The 18,447-nt window shown below is 39.2% G+C and overlaps 1 protein-coding gene and 1 long non-coding RNA gene across 8 annotated transcripts in view; one reads left to right on the forward strand and one right to left on the reverse strand.

The window, feature by feature from the left end:
- RASEF (RAS and EF-hand domain containing) overlaps positions 1 to 18,447 on the forward strand; it is a 209,476-nt gene that overhangs the window by 77,618 nt on the left and 113,411 nt on the right. Inside the window, exon 3 of one of the 5 annotated variants that reach the window (XM_072836996.1) lies at positions 14,874 to 14,966. The exons of the other annotated variants lie outside the window; for them this stretch is intronic. The gene's annotated coding sequence lies outside the window, so the exon portion shown is untranslated. The remainder of the gene's footprint in view (positions 1 to 14,873; positions 14,967 to 18,447) is intronic. 5 annotated transcript variants of the gene reach the window in all.
- LOC140638899 (uncharacterized) overlaps positions 1 to 18,447 on the reverse strand; it is a 102,569-nt gene that overhangs the window by 47,589 nt on the left and 36,533 nt on the right. The gene's annotated exons all lie outside the window — the stretch shown is intronic.

The raw sequence follows: 18,447 nt of genomic DNA on the forward strand, positions 1-18,447 counted from the left end.
CCCTGTGAAGTCTCTGACCCCTGGCAGCCCTGCTCTGTCCCAGGCACAGGGTGGCACAAGGAGGAACAACCACATTGGCAGCGGCCAGCTCCCCAGCCCTGGAGTCAGCTCCTGCAGTAACTACAGCAGCTTCCAGTCCACACTGGCCTGGATGCTCCCGGGGTGCCGGGTGGCACTGATCTTCACAGCTTGGGGGCACCTGGTGGCAGGAGTGTCCTCGCTGTCCTGTGCCCTCCTCCCTACGCCTGTCCCAGGGGGAGCATAGGATCCTGGGCTATGTTCCCCGGCGCCTTGGGATCTGGGGCCTGTGCTGCTGGAATCGCACTCCCAGGGCCGCAGCCCCCAAAGGCAGCAGGGCGCAGCCCCCTCTGCCCGGAGCCCCACTGGACCCACCGGCTTCTCCCAAGGCCCCGCTGGGCACACTCCAGCCCTTTACCATGCTCGGCCCGTGGTGCGTCGGGTGCCCTCCCCGGGTGCACTTCCTCTGTTATTGACCCCGGGAAACAGCAGGCTTCCCCACCCCTCCTGCAGTTCTGCTCGATTTCCCTGCTGAGTGCCTTTCCCTCCGGGAAGAATCCGGTCAGATTGTTAAAGTTCCTGCTTCTCCGGAACTGGGCTCTCCAGTCTTGGGGGCTCTTGCTCTGCGGCCTTACCCCAGCTCCTTGCGGGGCCCCTCCCTTACTGGATTCTTTTTTATTTATTTATTTTTTCCCACCTTCCTACCTCGTTAGAAGCGAAAACTCTTCTCTGTAACGTTCCAGCTGTTCTCTCTTAAAATCTCAGGTGGAATTCATAGGTTTTCAGGATGATTTGAAAGTTATCAGGCAGCCTGGGTGGCTCAGTGGTTTAGCCTGCCTTCAGCCCAGGGAGACCTGGGATCAAGTCCCACATCAGGCTCCCTGTATGGAACCTGCCTCTCTCTCTCTCTCTCTCTCTCTCTCTGTGTTTGTCTCTCATGAATAAATAAAATTTTTTAAAAAGTTATCTAAGTAAGTTGGTGGGGACAGGTGACTTGGGGACCCTACTTCTCTGCCATCTTGCCCTGCCCCCTCCCCTCATTTTCAAATGAAAGTTTAAATATACTTAGAGCTAGAAGGAATTATATAGTTAACACCTATGCTCACCACTTTGCTGTTACCATTAAGTGATACTATATTCACTTTAACACAAACATAACTATTTCTCTACTTGTCCATCAATCCATCTTACTGTTTTGAAAATTAATTTCAGAGTGAGTTACAGACATCTGGTATACCACTCTCCTAAATACATCAGCAAGCATATCATTATAGTTTCTTTCTTTTTCTTTTTGAGGTAAAATTTGTATATAAGGAAAGACATATAAGTGTACCATTTGTGGAGTTCTGACAAAGGCATACAGCTGTGTAGCCTACTGCATCCAGATATAGAACATTACCCCCACCCCACCTCACTGGTTCATGCTCCTTTGCACTCAATCTCCATGCCGCCATCTCTCAGGGCTAATCATGGTTCTGAGTTGTTCACTAACAATTAGTTTTGCCTTGCTGCAAACAACACTTTTTAGGCTACAAAACTAATACATATTTATTATTTTTAAAAAGATTTATTTATTTATGTGAGAGAAAGAGAGCGGGCAGGGAGAAGGGCAGAGAGGGAAACAATCTCAAGTGAGCTCTGCCTGAGTGCCTGATGTGGGGCTCGATTCCGTGACCCTGAGATAATGACTTGAGCTGAAATCAGGAAGCAGACCCTTAACTGACTGAGCCCCCCCAGGTTCCCCAATACATATTTACTAAAGGGCATTTTAAAACAACATTTAAGGAACATAATGGAGATTATAATATATAAAGCATTCTGTAGTCCTCATTTTCCCTTACATATTTTCTCAATTAAAAGCATAACTTTGAATGACTACATAATTTTGGTAATTTGAGTGAGGTCCTATAATCCTATAATGGCTCTAGAGTTACTTTTCTCCCTTTGTGTAATCCTTGACTATCAGAAGGAAGACGTGGCAGGTTCAGTGTAAACAGACCTGCTGGAAAACAGGCTGGCTGAAAGAGAAACATTCTAGTTTTTTTTTCTTTTTTAAAGATATTTTTATTTATTTTAGGGGGGTGGGGCACGTGCAGCAGGGAGAGGGGCAGAGGGAGAGAGAGAGAATCTCAAGTAGATTCCCCACTGAGCTCAGAGACCAACAGGGGGCTCCATCTCACAACCCTGATATCATGAACTGAGCCGAAATCAAGAGTCAGATGCTTAACCGACTGAGCCACTCAGGTCCCCTGAAATATTCTAGTTTTTATGGCTTTAGTCATGTTCTTCTTCTCCCTTTGCCAAACAGTTTATACCTCAACTGTTGGCATCTATGGTGATTTCTCTTACTCCTAATCCTGTCTGTTAATTACTGGCATCTCTTTCTGATCATGTTCTGTTCTAAAGGGATTCTGAAGCATTTCTAATAAATGCTCACTTGGTTTTAATCACCTAGCAGCCAAGTGTGACAAGCTGCAGTGGTCCTACGCTTATAAGAGACAAGGTCCTACTCCACGCAGGGGCCCGCTCCTGCAGGTTGACAGCAGTGGATGTAAGTTGGTCTGAAGCCACGGATGTGGGTGAGATGCTCTCATACAAGGAGGTTCAAGGTAACACACCAACAATTACCCTGCCATTTCTCCAATTAATTCATTGATAATATATTTTTTGAAATAACACTTCTTGTTCTTATTGTATACAAGCCATTCTTCTAAGGGCTATGTATGTATTGTTAATCCCTATGAGGTTGATATTCTTATTAGTTTTTTCATTTTGCTGAGGAGTAAATGTAGGCTGGTGAGATTCAATAACTGGTCTAACTTCACACATCTAGTACAAGTAGTGCAGTCTATACTGAAACCAAGAGTCTCGTTGCCCTCTGCTTTGTATCTGTTTCTCACAGAAAGAAACAGTGAGAAAGTTTTTTCTCTGGGTTTAACGTTTGGCTCTAATCTAAGTCATGATTTTTGTAGAGTCAACTCTACTGATCTCAGTTCACAACCATGAGAGCCAGATATCTAGATGAAGCAAGAGTTCAGAACAGGAATCAGAACACTATATCTCCAAAGTGCCAGGTAGTTTATATTTTAGGCTTTATGATATAGTCTATCATAACTATTCAACTCTGCCTTCATAGCAGCCATAGATAATATGTATGTAAATGAGCCTAGTCATGTTCCAGTAAAATTTTGTTTACAAAATCAGATGTCAGGCAACATTTGGCCCATGGTAGAGAAGTAGTTACAATGTTATGGATAACAACTTCTTTGAGATTCAGATGAAAGCAATGGATTCCTCACCCATAATGAGCCACATAAACATGCATAAAGCCTTTTGCATGTATTGATAAGTATATTAATATATGCAAGTATGTGTACATCTATGGTATATTTATATTTATATATCTACTGATACACATATATTAATTGGTACATTTATACTTACTGATATATTGCCTTGAAATATTATACTCTTCAGAAAAATCAGAACATAATCTTTACAAATAATTCATCTCATAAATACTTTTCATGCAAAAGTTAATCCCATCCCTGACAAAGTGAAGTAATTCCAAATTGCATAATTAAAGCAAAAATTATATCTACCCCAAAGCAAGTCTAATATAAAGGCTGTTTCTGAATGCAAAGATCATCTTTAACATCCTAATGGTTGTGACTTTTTGTTTTCATGGTAACAGAAGCTGAGAGCCCTAATAGAGGTGTATAAGTAGAATCAGAACTCTAAAAGGTCTCTTTATCAGATAATGATTGACGGGTATCAAGATCAAGGCATTCTGGATTTCCCAGAGGCTCTTAAGTTGAATTGATATTGTATTACTTCCTTTGTTCCTAAAGCAAGAGGTCACCCTGGCAGGCTTTTTTATCATTGGTGTTGTTTATGGCAGTGAGGAAAGGATTACAGATTGCCATTTAAATTTTAAGGGTCATCTGAGTTTAAGAGGCATGTAAAAGAGTTCTGCAATGTTTCTGATTATCCGTAGAGTTCTACTTGTTGAGGTACTCTGGTGATAGAAAGTTGACATAGTCCTTGAATCAGTCAAGAGAGAGCTAGATTACATTATAACAAAGAACTAGCAGATCTCAGTAGCTTAAAAGGTTTATTTCTTGCTCATGTCAACCTTGGATTGGTTGGATGCTCCATTACATAGCTTCATCTGGCACAGACCAGAGCCCAAACTTGAAAAGCAAGCACTGTCTGGAGCACTGGCAACTGTCATAGAAGAAGAGAAAGGGTATGTGGTGACGTATGGGCTGGATCCTAAAGCAACTGATTATATTTCATGGGCAAGCAACAAGCTCCAATGAATGGGGAATTATAATCCTAGCACATTTCTGGAAGGAAAAAGAAACAAGACAATTTTGAACAACCATTCTGATATCATCATTGACCTGATCTTAATTCCTTTTTCTAGAGTAGAGTTGTGGCCAAAATAGTTTAAGTTTTCTAAAAACCGGTTTGCCTCTTCAACTACCCAATCCCTTGCTCTAATGAGGTTGATAACTCTCCTGACAGTATGTAAGGCTTCTTTCAGAATTTTTAATCTGAAATCATCAGAATCTTTGACGTCAATATATCTCAGATGCAGAAGGCAATGAGGCATTATGACTTTTCCATCCCAAGCAGGAAAATTAGATGTATTGTCAATCATCACAAATGTAATTTCTGCAAGCAGGGTCCATAAGAACTGTTTGGGAAATACATTTAGTATCATTTTGAGGATATCAGTGTCCTTACTGGTTTCCTAAAAGGTGAAATAATACAGGAATCCATTGTTAAATGTGTCCATATGTATATAACAGATGAAAACTAAGAAATGGCTACACTGAAAGCAGTCCAGGTGGCTCAGAGGTTTAGCGCTGCCTTCAGCCCAGGGCCTGATCCTGGAGACCTTGAATCAAGTCCCATGTCCGGCTCCCTGCGTGGAGCCTGCTTCTCCCTCTGCCTGTGTCTCAGCCTCTCTGTGTGTGTCTGTGTCTCTCATGAATAGATAAATAAAATCTTAAAAAAAAAAAAAGAAATGGCTGCACTGAGAAATATCAATAATTTCTTCTAGTTGCCTGTGTAAAGAAAATGGCACAACTTCCAAGTCCTTCATAACCTGCTTCAAAATTGCAGATGGCATGCCTGATGGGAAGGGAAATATCTCCATCTTCGGGGCTATTGCCTTAGTATTCTTCCTTTGTTCCAAGCAATTATGTAAAATACACATTTCTATAACATGTGACTTTATTAAGAGTCCTTAAGTCATGCTTCTCAACATGAAAATTTCCCTTATAGGATATTTTAAGATGAGGACTTTATATTGAGCCTTGGTTTCAGAAAGAATCCCTACTACTAGTGTAATCTGGTATCAGGTAAGATGCTTTTTTAGCCTTTCTGATTTTGTGCAACCAATGGGAAGGAATGTGCCATATAAAAAGCACTATTGCTTTTATGTCCCAGTATATATGGTGGTAAATCTAAAATCAAAGGCTATATAAGACTCGTTGTATTTCATTTCTTTGTTAATTTCTAACAGAAACCTGGCCTGGTATTGAGTATAGAGAATTTTTATAAGGATCATGATGTAATTATATACTTCTTTAATTGATGGGAAACTATTCTTGGCTTAATAACATGGGGATGATGATAGAAACTGTACTTTAAACGACCACGCAGGAATATTCCATAACCCTTATACAACCGTGTTCCTTGGATACAACCAAAGCCTTGATAAAATAATTTGAAATGAAAATACATTTTCTACAAAAACAAAAAGTTACAGAAAAGAAATCCAACAAATAAAGGTAAATAGTTGTGCCTGATTTATTGAGCTGCCCTCCAAAGCTGATACACCAAAATTAAAGTGCCTTGTTTACCAAAATAAAAATCCTCTTTGAATATTTTAAGGCTATTTGAAAAACTAAAGAACCACAAGCTTTTGGCATGAATTCTTTTTAAATAGGGACATTATTGAGATGTAACTTTTTTTTCTCTTGGTAAACTTCCAGCCTTCAAGGACTTTCCATTAATGGATGCCAGATTACAGATAAAGCCATTAAAGCTTTAGTTAAAAAGCAGGAAACAGGTAATAATGACAAGCTTCTCATTTACATATACCTTTCATTTATGTATCGCCCATCAGTTTACAGAGGGCATTCTATTGTCTTATTTGTGTTATATTATTTGGTGTTTCATCAAGCACTCATCATCCACATTTGTCAGTTGAATAAACTAAGGCCCAGAGCCATTAAGTGATCTATTAACTGGCACACAGAAAGTAATAGAAGCTAGACTTTCCAGTTTCTAACATAGTGTGTTCTGGCACAACTCATGGAAAGGTCTGGAAATGTTTTCCCTCCCTCCTCTTGTTCAGAACCTCAAGGCTAATCACAAATAACTAGAGACTTTTCCCATCATAATTTTGATGAAATCAAATTGAAAAAGTTAATACCATGCATTTATCCCACCATTCTGGAAAGATCAAATGACGATTTTTTCAGTAGCTATCATTCTCTCACACTTTGGGAGAGGAATTGTCCACCAACTATAGTAAGATGACCAGTAGCAAATGGCACTGTGCGAAGGTACAAGGGTCACAGGATTCCGTAAGTATGAGGGAGTTTGACTTCTGTAACATGGAAGCTCACCAAGTCGGGGTGGGGGGAGCAGGGGGAGTGTAGGCTTCAGATAAGGTGTCCAGTCTCTCAGGGAAGCAGCTGCTGCTTCCACACCCCAAAGGAAATAGAAAGAAAATTCATGAACAGCAGTTGACTTCTTCATATTTCTAAGGTGAGATGATTTGGAGGGTGACACATTTTTATTCCTCTAGTTTGAATCTGATTCTGATTTGTGAATATTCCAAAGGAGTCTGGTGAATCTTGCCCAGTGTGGAGACCAAAGTGCAGTGAAGTCTACGCATAAATGCCTGGACAAACAGAACTTTTATCTCGACCACTCCCTGTGGAGGGAGGCTACTGCCTTTTCTTCAACTTTTTATTTGCTTTATAAATAAAATTTTTCAATGTTACTAGCCTGGAAAAGTCTAGTTGAATAGTACTTGGTGTGATAATGTGTTAAAAACACGGCAAATGGTGAGTATGATGTAAATTGGGAGTCTGATATTTTCTCAAGAATCTTTTTGAAGCATCATCACTTGAATTCACTCTCTTCCTTTTCATTTTATAAACCAGAAGGTATAGGAATCAGTTTAATATTGTGATCTTTGAAAAGAGTAACTGAGAGACTTTAGATATTTGCTTAAGACTACAGTTATTGGGGATCCCTGGGTGGCTCAGCAGTTTGGCGCCTGCCTTTGGCCCAGGGCGCGGTCCTGGAGTCCCGGGATCGAGTCCCACCTCGGACTCCTGGCATGGAGCCTGCTTCTCCCTCCGTCTGTGTCTCTGCCTCTTTCTTTCTCTCTCTAGATCTATCATGAATAAATAAATAAATAAATAAATAAATAAATCTTTAAAAAAAAGACTATAGTTATTTTTGATGACCTTAGACTTTCTACTTCATAAGGAGAAAAATATCCTACTAAACTGATTCCAGTCATTAATCAATTTATGAGGTAAAAATATCACATGGATTATAATTTGTTTATAGAATATCTGTCCTTTCACCTATTGATGTGTTATTCCTTTTTTTTTTTTTTTTTTGTCAAAACCCTTCTCTGTGAAGTGTTCTCTGAGTAGCAGGGGAAAAATGGGATAATATATGCCTGCTCATTAGTTACATGAATTTTGGAAAAGTTACATATTTTCTGAGGCCCAGTTACCTTACTTACAAAGCATGGGTCATAATGGTTATCAGAGAGACCATTATGAAAAATATGAGAATGTTTATTAAAAAGCACAACTCTGAATGCCTGTAGCACATACTGTTTATTCCCCAATATTTCTACAATGAAACCTTGTCTCCTTAGACAACTTGTAAAGCTAGGCTACCTTTTGCACCTGCAGGATCTGGCACAGTACATAAGAATTTGGGGAAACACCATGAATCCTCCCAAGGTCAGCAGGCTCTGAATTGTGTAATAGCTCGTTTAGTAGAAAAACACACCAAGGAGCATGACCCCTGTGATTAAATTAAAAAATAAACAACAACAACAACAAAACCCAGTTGCAGCTGACCAATAAAAACCTCATCAAATTGAATTCTGATAGGCAAAGTGTATGAATAAATTAAGAAGTCTGACATTTCTTGAATAAGTTGGCAGGAGGCTGTGGTTTCTCTGAATTATCTCAAGTTTTTTGAATCCTCATCCTTGGAAAATTTTGACATAAGTCAACATTAAAAGGAAAGGTAAAACTAGAAATGAAGTCTTGGAAGGGAATTCCAAAATGGTCCCTGTTACTACAGTTTCAAATTTCACCTTCAGTCACTCTGGAATGCTAATCCTTTGGTTAAGAAAAATTCCAGTGTGTTTTCCTTGTTTCTTTGTTAGAGCTATTACTATTTGTGTATATTTGCTTCTAATTGTTTTTCATACGCACATTTTTAATAGTTGTAACTTTTTAAAAGATGTTATTTATTTATTTGAGAGACAGAGAAAGAGAGAGCATGAGAGGGGGAAGGGGCAGAGGGAGAAGCAGACTCTCCACTGAGCAGAGCCCAATGCAGACCCAATCCTAGAACTCTGGGATCATGACCTGAGCCCAAGGCAGATACTTAACCGACTGAGCCACCCAGTCACCCAACAGCTGTAACTTTTTTGCCTTTAACATTTCATTTATTTACTTATTACAATTTATTTATTAATTTTAAGATTTTATTTATTTATTTGAGAGAGAGTGAGAAAACATGAGCAGGGGGAGGGGCAGAGGAAGAGAGAGAAGCAGACTCCCTGCTAAGCAGGGTGCATGACTTGGGGCTTGATCTCAGGACCCTAAGATCATGACCTGAACTGAAGGCAAACGCTTAATGGACTGAGCCACCCAAGTGTCCCTGCCTTTAACATTTTAGCAAATATTTTCCCACATTATTAAAAACTTGCAATTAACATCAGGTTAATGTTTGCAAAATTTATTATCCATCTCTCAAGTGTTGAACAGTTAAAGGTTTCTAGAATTTGAAACTAAATACTGCCCCAATGATTATTGTGCATGGAGACTCCTGCCACTTCTTTTATGACTATGTATTTAAGCTAGAATTAGGGAGATTTCTGGGTCTAACCACATGAAATACCTTAATATCTTGATTCACATTTCCAGATGATTTCAATGATTGAATTAACATATTATACTCCATCAGGAGTGGAAGAGAATGCCTGTTCATGATACTCTTGCCAGTCACTGTTCTTTGGGGTGGGGACAAAGTGAACATCACTGACTTGGTAGAGAAAAAAAGATGTCGTGTGATTACTTTAATACTCCTGTTTTTTATTACTTGGTTTTATCTTTATTCATCTATTACTCTTTGCATTTCTTCACATGTAAATTTTACATTCAAGTTCTATTGAGGGCATAGTGGTTTTTGTAACAAAGACATTTTATTCACTAAAGATAACACAGTTCTTTTCTCTTTAGGTATTAGATTATTATATACATACTTTATTTTATTTCTTATATATTTGATGAAAATTGACTTAAACCCATAAGGATTTTTTTTTTTTAAGCAAAAATTGGAGGTTTTTTAATCATTGTAGCTTGGGAAACTGACAAAATGGCTATTAATTAAATCAGTATGTTTGGATCGTTACCATGTATCAGTTACTGTGGTAGACATATATCCATTTATAGCAGATTTCATCACAGTTAGTAAATCCTGGATATGATGGATCCTGTCCTCACAAGCCAGTTTTTATTCTTCTCTGAAGATTTTTTTTTTCCTCTGAAGATTTCTTGATACTACTTCTCATAGTCCATCATGGATCCAAAGCATTTTAGAATTGCGCTAATTTTGTTGATCTGTTCCACAGTTCTTCTGGTCTCGATTTCGTTGAGTTCTGCTCGAATTTTTATTAACTCCCTTCTTCTCTTGGGTGTAGGATCTATTTGCTGTTTTTTCTCTAGCTCCTTTATGTGTAAGGTTAGCTTTTGTATTTGAGTTCTTTCCAGTTTTTGAATGGATGCTTGTATTGCGATGTATTTCCCCCTTAGGACTGCTTTTGCTGCATCCCAAAGATTTTGAATGGTTGTATCTTCATTCTCATTAGTTTCCATGAATCTTTTTAATTCTTCCTTAATTTCCTGGTTGACCCTTGTATCTTTTAGCAGGATGGTCCTTAACCTCCACGTGTTTGAGGTCCTTCCAAACTTCTTGTTGTGATTTAGTTCTAATTTCAAGGCATTATGGTCTGAGAATATGCAGGGGACAATCCCAATCTTTTGGTATCGGTTCAGACCCAATTTGTGACCCAATATGTGGTCTATTCTGGAGAAAGTTCCATGTGCGCTTGAGAAGAATGAGTATTCAGTTGAGTTTGGATGTAAAGTTCTGTAGATATCTGTGAAATCCATCTGGTCCAGTGTATCATTTAAAGCTCTCGTTTCTTTGGAGATGTTGTGCTTAGAAGACCTATCGAGTATAGAAAGAGCTAGATTGAAGTCACCAAGTATAAGTGTATTATTATCTAAGTATTTCTTCACTTTGGTTAATAATTGATTGATATATTTGGCAGCTCCCACATTCGGGGCATATATATTGAGGATTGTTAAGTCCTCTTGTTGAATAGATCCTTTAAATATGATATAGTGTCCCTCTTCATCTCTCACTACAGTCTTTGGGGTAAATTTTAGTTTATCTGATATAAGGATGGCTACCCCTGCTTTCTTTTGAGGACCATTCGAATGGTAAATGGTTCTCCAACCTTTTATTTTCAGGCTGTAGGTGTCCTTCTGTCTAAAATGAGTCTCTTGTAGACAGCAAATAGATGGGTCCTGCTTTTTTATCCAGTCTGAAACCCTGTGCCTTTTGATGGGGTCATTAAGCTCGTTCACATTCAGAGTTACTATTGAGAGATATGAGTTTAGTGTCATCATGATATCTAATCAGTCCTTGTTTTTGTGGACTGTTCCACTGAACTTCTTCTTAAAGGGGAATTTTAAGAGTCCCCCTTAAAATTTCTTGCAGAGCTGGTTTGGAGGTCACATATTCTTTTAGTTGCTGCCTGTCTTGGAAGCTCTTTATCTCTCCTTCCATTTTGAATGAGAGCCTTGCTGGATAAAGTATTCTTGGTTGCATGTTCTTTTCATTTAGGACCCTGAATATATCCTGCCAGCCCTTTCTGGCCTGCCAGGTCTCTGTGGAGAGGTCTGCTGTTACCCTAATACTCCTCCCCATAAAAGTCAGGGATTTCTTGTCTCTTGCTGCTTTAAGGATCTTCTCTTTATCTTTGGAATTTGCAAGCTTCACTATTAAATGTCGAGGTGTTGAACGGTTTTTATTGATTTTAGGGGGGGATCTCTCTATTTCCTGGATCTGAATGCCTGTTTCCCTTCCCAGATTAGGAAAGTTTTCAGCTAGAATTTGTTCAAATACATATTCTGGCCCTCTGTCCCTTTCGGCGCCCTCGGGAACCCCAATTAAACGTAGGTTTTTCTTTCTCAGGCTGTCGTTTATTTCCCTTAATCTATCCTCATGGTCTTTTAATTGTTTGTCTCTTTTTTCCTCAGTTTCCCTCTTTGCTATCAACTTGTCTTCTAGGTCACTCACTCGTTCTTCCACCTCGTTAACCCTCGTCGTTAGGACTTCTAGTTTGGATTGCATCTCATTCAATTGATTTTTAATTTCTGCCTGATTAGCTCTAAATTCTGCAGTCATGAAGTCTCTTGAGTCCTTTATACTTTTTTCTAGAGCCACCAGTAGCTTTATAATAGTGCTTCTGAATTGGCTTTCTGACATTGAATTGTAATCCAGATTTTGTAACTCTGTGGGAGAGAGGACTATTTCTGATTCTTTCTTTTGAGGTGAGGTTTTCCTTCTAGTCATTTTGCTCAGTGCAGAGTGGCCAAAAGCAAGTTGTATTGGGAAAAAGAGAAAAAGAGAGGAGAGAAAGAAGGAAAGAAAAGAGAAAGAGAAAAAAAAGGGAAGAAAAAAAAGAAAAAAAAAGAGAAGAAAAAGAGAAAGAAAAAGAAAGGAGAAAAAAAAAGGGGGTGGGGGAAGGAAACAAATCAAAAAGCAAAACAAAACAAAACAAAACAAAACAAAAAAAGAACCACCGGGGATTATCTTCTGATTCTGTGTACTTTAAGTCCCTTGGCTTCTCCTGGAAGTTGTCAGTCTAGCTGGTGTTCTGGGGGAGGGGCCTGTTGTGCTGATTTTCAGGTGTTAGCACTTGGGGGAGCTGCTGTGCTCCTGCCTGGTGCAGGGCTCAGTGGGGGTTGTTTACCCCGTGAGGCCGCAGGAGGAACAGCCCCAGTGGCGGGGCAGCTCTGGAAACCTGGATTGAGCTCTGGCAGGAACTCCGTCTGCAGGGCCTGGAGGCTCCGGGGCGGGGCCGCTGATCTGCTCAGCTGGGGCAGGAGCGTCCTCGCTGTCCTGGGCCCTCCCGGCCTCTGCCTGTCCCGGGGGAGGCGGGATCCTGGGCTGTGTCCCGGCGCCCTGTGCTCCGGAGCCTGCGCTGGTGGATTCGGGCTCCTGCCCCGCAGCCCCCTCTGCGGAGCTGCCGCCCGAGCCCCCCCCGAGCTGCTCCCGCCGCGCAGGCCCCTCTGCATGGAGCCTCTTCCTCCGCCCGAGCCCCTCCGAGCTGCTCCGGGTCCCGCCGTGCGCGCTGCAGCCCTTGGGGAGCTCGGCGCACTCTCCCGGGGCGCAGGTGCCTGTTAGTGTCCCAGGGAACCCGAGGGCATCCCCGCCCTCCTGGGTCCTGCTCCACCTCCCTGCGAGCCCCTTTCCGCCCGGGAAGGTCGGTGCAGCTCCTGCTCCTCCGGGACGGGGCTCTCCTGTCCTGGGGACACTCGCCCCGGCCTCAGCCCGGCTCCTCGCGGGGCCCCTCCCCCTTGGAGGCCTTTTGTTCCTTTATTTCTTTTTCCCCGTCTTCCTACCTTGATAGAAGCGCGAACTCTTCTCACTGTAGCATTCCAGGTGTTCTCTCTTTAATTCTCAGGCCGAATTCATAGATTTTCAGGATGATTGGAAGGTTTTCTAGGTAATTTGGTGGAGACAGGTGATTTGGGGACCCTACTCTTCCGCCATCTTGCTCCTCCCCCCCAGGATTTTTAAATACAATGCTTATTTTTATTTTTAAAAGATTTTATTTATTTATTTATTTATTTATTTATTTATTTATTTGGAGAGAAGGAGCAGTGGTGGGGAGGGAGAAAGACAAGCAGATTCTGCCCTGGGTGGGGAGCCTGACGTGGGGCTCGATCTCAGAACCCTGAGATGGTCACCTGAGCTGAAATCAAGAGTCAGACACTTAACTGACTGAGCCACCCAAGTGCCCCACAATGCTTATTTATTTTTAAAGATGTTATTCATTTATTCATGAAAGACACAGAAAGAGAGGTAGAAACACAAGTAGAGGGAGGAGAAGCAGGCTTCAAACAAGGAGCCCAATTCGGGACTCAATCCCAGGAATCCGGGATCAGGCCCTGAGCCAAAGGCAGACACTCAACCACTGAGCTACCTGGGTGTTCCTGCTTGTTTTTAAGATATAAAAATAATGTGTTTTTTTTTAATAATTAAGAACATATAGAATTAGAGAAAGAAAATAAAAATTGCTCCTAATTCTACTACCCAGTGAGGAGTACTGTTCCCATCTGATCTATTTCTTTCAGTCCTTTTTCTATATGTTAAAAAAATAATTTGAATAAAACCATGATCACAAGGAAGTTTTATAACTTTTATTTTCATTGACTACATTGAAAGGCTATCCTGAATTCATTAAATATCTTTTGAAAAAATAATTTTTAATTGTTGCATAATATTTACGTGCAAACTCACAGATAATTGGATGGTTTCTGAATGTTTATTATTATATGTAATACGATGAAAAATCTTAGGATAGAGACTTAGAGGTAGAATTACTGGATTGGGGGCATGAACAGAAATATTGCAAAATAGATTTCTAGAAAGTGGTAACAGCATATATTCCAGCAGAATGTAAAAGTGTCAATCTAACCTCATTTTACTGGCAATGAGCATTATTATAATTTTAAATAAAAATTTTTGCTTCTTTGATAGAATTGTTATACTTCATCATTTTGCTTTGCTGCTCCTTAACAGCAGAGTTGAACATTTAATAGAACATTTGTTTATCCTAAGTTTATTATTTGTTTCTATTCTTCTGTGAAATATATGTTTATATTTCAGAGGTTTTATTTCTTTTTAAGAGCTCTCAATATAGAGGATATTAACTTCCAATCACAGCTATTGCAAGCATTTTTCAAGTTTTCCATTAACATTTAAAAACTATATTCAGGGGCAGCCCGGGTGGCTCAGCGGTTTAGTGCCGCCTTGAGCCTAGGGCATGATCCTAGAGACCTGGGATCGAGTCCCAGGTCGGGCTCCCTGCATGGAGTCTGCTTCTCCCTCTGCCTGTGTCTCTGCCTGTCTCTCTCTTTGTGTCTCTCATAAATAAATGGATAAAATCTTTAAAAAAACTATATTCAAATTATATAAACTATTTAGTTACATTAATTTCCTTTACGTTTTCTTTCATTGTTTTTAGTTTAAAAAAAGCCTTGAATGCCCTGAACTTAATTAAATGTTCACCTATATTTTCTATTTTAAAATGTTTTCTAAGTTAACTATTGATATTATTCTTTGGAAACTAAAAACATGCTGAGAAAACATAATTACATGTATTCTCAATCCTAAATCATCCGCTGTTAATATTTAAATATTTAAGTATAAATATTATACTTGTATGTATTTATTTATTCATTTATTTTGTCTTCCTTTTTTCCTACTAGGAAAAGAGATTCAATGTCAAAGATGCAAGAAAGGAAACTTCCTTCTCACTTATTTGGGTCACTCCTGTGATGTGAAGATTTGGCATGACTTCTGTGAGCTGGGCCAATCTTCTAATACTATTTCCTAGACAGTATTAGAAATGTTTCTAAGTAGTATGTTATTGGTTTAGAAGCTTCAATATCAGATAGTAAGGTTTCCTCCTCATTAGAATATAGAATGGCTACACATTCTATTACATTAATGTGTCTGTCAATTCTTGTGATAACATCACCTTTCTATTTTATTTTTATCAAATAAAAGGAGACACTCCTCATTTTATTTTTCAATATTTTAGTCTCCATTCCTGTTCCATTTTGTGGACTATATTTAGAAATGTTTTCTCAATTTCCTTCCAAAATCTCTCTGAAATTTTCTTATTAAAATTTTTTGGAATGCCTGGGTGGTTCAGTGATTGAGCATCTGCCTTTGGCAAAAGTCATGATCGTGGGATCCTGAGATCAAGTCCTGCATCAGGCTCTTTGCAAGGAGCCTGCTTCTCCCTCTGCCTATGTCTCTGCCTCTCTCTGTCTCTCATGAATAATATACAAAATCTTAAAAAATAAAATTAAAAAAAATTTAAACATTAAGTTATCTTAGAAGAATCAATATCTTGTCAAATTTGTAAACATTTGCATTCTGCATATAACCTTCAGCTTGATTTCTAGCTCATTACTTCTTCCACTGCATGCAATTTGCCAGTTAATCCATCAATTGAATTCTACATTTTAGTTATTACATTTTCATGCTTGGATTTCTTTCCTTCCTTTCTTTTTCTTTCTTCCTTCCTTTCCTCCATCTCTTCTCTTCTTCTCTTTTTCTTTTCTTATCTTTCTTCAAATCTGCCTGAGCTTGATAGTTTTCATTATTTGCCCATACTTTCAATATTTTCTGGAATTTCCTTAGAAATACGACATAGTCTTATTTTATATTCTGTATATAAAAATTCCAATGTCTTCAGGCTCTGTGCATCTGACTTTGCCACTTGTTGCTCCTGGCAATTCTTGCTCATTGTGCCTTGTTTCCTCATGTGGCTTGTGAGTTTTTAATGTCAGCTCATGTTTCAAGCTCCTTTGGGAATGCCAGGAGGACAGGGTACATGTACACTTCTCCAGTAAAAATTTGCCTGTTCTCCTTCCTGATTCTGCAACTTTGCTAAGTTGCATCTTAAAAGAAATTCTGGACTTAGGGCTTTTCAGATCAAACAAGTGGTACAAATTTAGGTCATAAAGCAGTGTGAGGGATAACTTATGATTAAAAATATGAAGGGGAGATGGGCAATTTCTGTGGTGTCTACTTTTTTTGGGTGGATGCAAATTCTTCTTTTACCGAAGGTAGGGTCATTTAAGATCCTGGCTCTATGTGCACATTTCTCTTCTAACTCCCCTCTTCATACATACCCTAGGGTGTTTATATACTGTTCTCTGTGGTGCCATTAAAATACAAGATCTGTGACAGTATCCCTATTTTCATCTTAAATTAAGATGCCAGACCATCCATATAGAACATTCTCTTAGTAGAGAATGCAATGCTAGTGTTGCAGGATTGGCAAATACTTACTCTCAGCCTATATGAAAAGTAAAGGTTGAAGAGTTAGGGAAAGAATTTTGAGGAGTAAGTTATTAGTCTGCTCTAATGAGAGAGGGTGGTACACTTTGACTTCAAGCCAAATGGTAAGGGGTGGTGAGAGGCACTTGGAGAGTTTGGCTCATGTGCCCTGTGGTTTAGGAGTCATAGAGACTAGTGTTAGCCTTATATTCTTTTGAGTCCATTTTGGCACCTAAATATGGTTGTTCTCATAGTCATCATTTGTCTACATTGAGATATCCATTTGCATAGGCTAATGTATGCCAATTGCTCTGAGGCCTTAATAATGCTAGCTAACTACTACAAATGAATATACACATGTAATTTTCTTTAAATAAATATAGTTGTGTGAGTAGTAAAATGTTTTTTTGGTAAACCTATGAAGCCGGTGTTACCACAGATCTGTGGATTGATATCAAACTGACACCGAAAACAGTAAATATATTCAGAAATATGTACCTTCCACTTTGGTAGTTGATTCGTTGGAATTAGAGAGATTCTTGATGACCACATAAAACCTTTTTACTGTTAGGAAAAAAGCATTCAATCTCATTGAGGGGAGAGTATGTAACATGGCATTTGAGAAGAAAATAAGATAGGCTAAAGTCTCACACAATGATAGAAATGACAATTTTTTGATTAACAAATTGTCAGCATGGGACACATTCCTTCAATTTTCAGCAATTTGAGATCCTTACGTTAATCAGCTTTTGTAGAATGCCACCCACTGTTCATACAGCAGCTAGTAAGGCAGTAATGAAAAATTGTAGAACCAGCATTAGATCAGAGATCATGCTGACTAGAGTGCCTTTATTTTGTGTGAAGACCTTTTTTATTATTATTATTATTATTTAGGAATTGGTCAAAACATGCCATGTCCTCCTTAAATGACTCTGTGAGTGCTTTCTCTCAGGACAATAAATGGTGCTAATAAGTTGGCAGGCCTCCCACCAACTAGACCTTTGATATATTTTGTGTGAGCACATTAATATGAAATCAGAATTATGGAAACACAGGGAGTATTCCCTGCTCATAATTGTCTTTTTATGTAATGCAAAATAAGTCAAACTATCATGTTGCTCCCAGGAAACCTGAACCACTTATAAAATAATGACTTTTGTTTTTATAAATTGGTTTAATTTATCCATTTCTTTATTGCTTATTAGTTTCCTACAACATGCAAGGCGCTGTAGGGGCTAAATAGATGTGTGGGCAGAGCCCTGCTGTGAAAGAGATCACGGTATCCTTATACACGATATTGTTTGGTCCTCATGTTTTTACTTCCTTTGTATTCTTGGTCTGTTGAATAAACATGACAATATTCTTCATGTGTGAATGTGACACTGCTCACTCCTTGTCTGTTAGCTATCACTTTGTGCTTTTTTCTAGGATTGAGGATAAGGACTGCTGGTGTGCTTAATCTCTCTTGGTACCAAACTCTAGACATTTTCAGAAACACTTCTAAGGCTAATTAGTATATAGACTGTAACCCAGAAGGAGAACAGAATATATTGATTGATGCAGGACTGGGTATTGTGATCTTTGCAATTTTTTTATTGGCTCAATCCATGAGTAGTTCCATAAAGCGAATGAAACTGTGAAGTGGAATTTCAATCATCTGTGATTCAAAGAAAAGGGAGCCAACCTGTGGATTGTTCTCAGTAGAGTGGCTGAGTATATGGTGATGGAAACCTCAAACAGGAGGTCTTAAGTTGGGTTTGATGACTGTGCTTCAAAGGGTATAGGAACTTCCTGAGATTATAAGTAACATTTTATATTTAACAAGCTGTGTGTTTTCTTGAGGAGATAGTCTATAGCTCTCATTGGACTCTCTGAGACAAACAGAATTCCCAAAAAAGTTGCAAACTATTGGCCGAGGTCAGTAGTTGGTGAATTTTTTTTCTGGAAAGCACCAGATAGTAAATATTTTAGGCTTGGAAGAAAATATGG

This window comes from Canis lupus, chromosome 1 (genome assembly GCF_048164855.1).
Source record: "Canis lupus baileyi chromosome 1, mCanLup2.hap1, whole genome shotgun sequence".
NCBI lineage: Eukaryota > Metazoa > Chordata > Mammalia > Carnivora > Canidae > Canis > Canis lupus.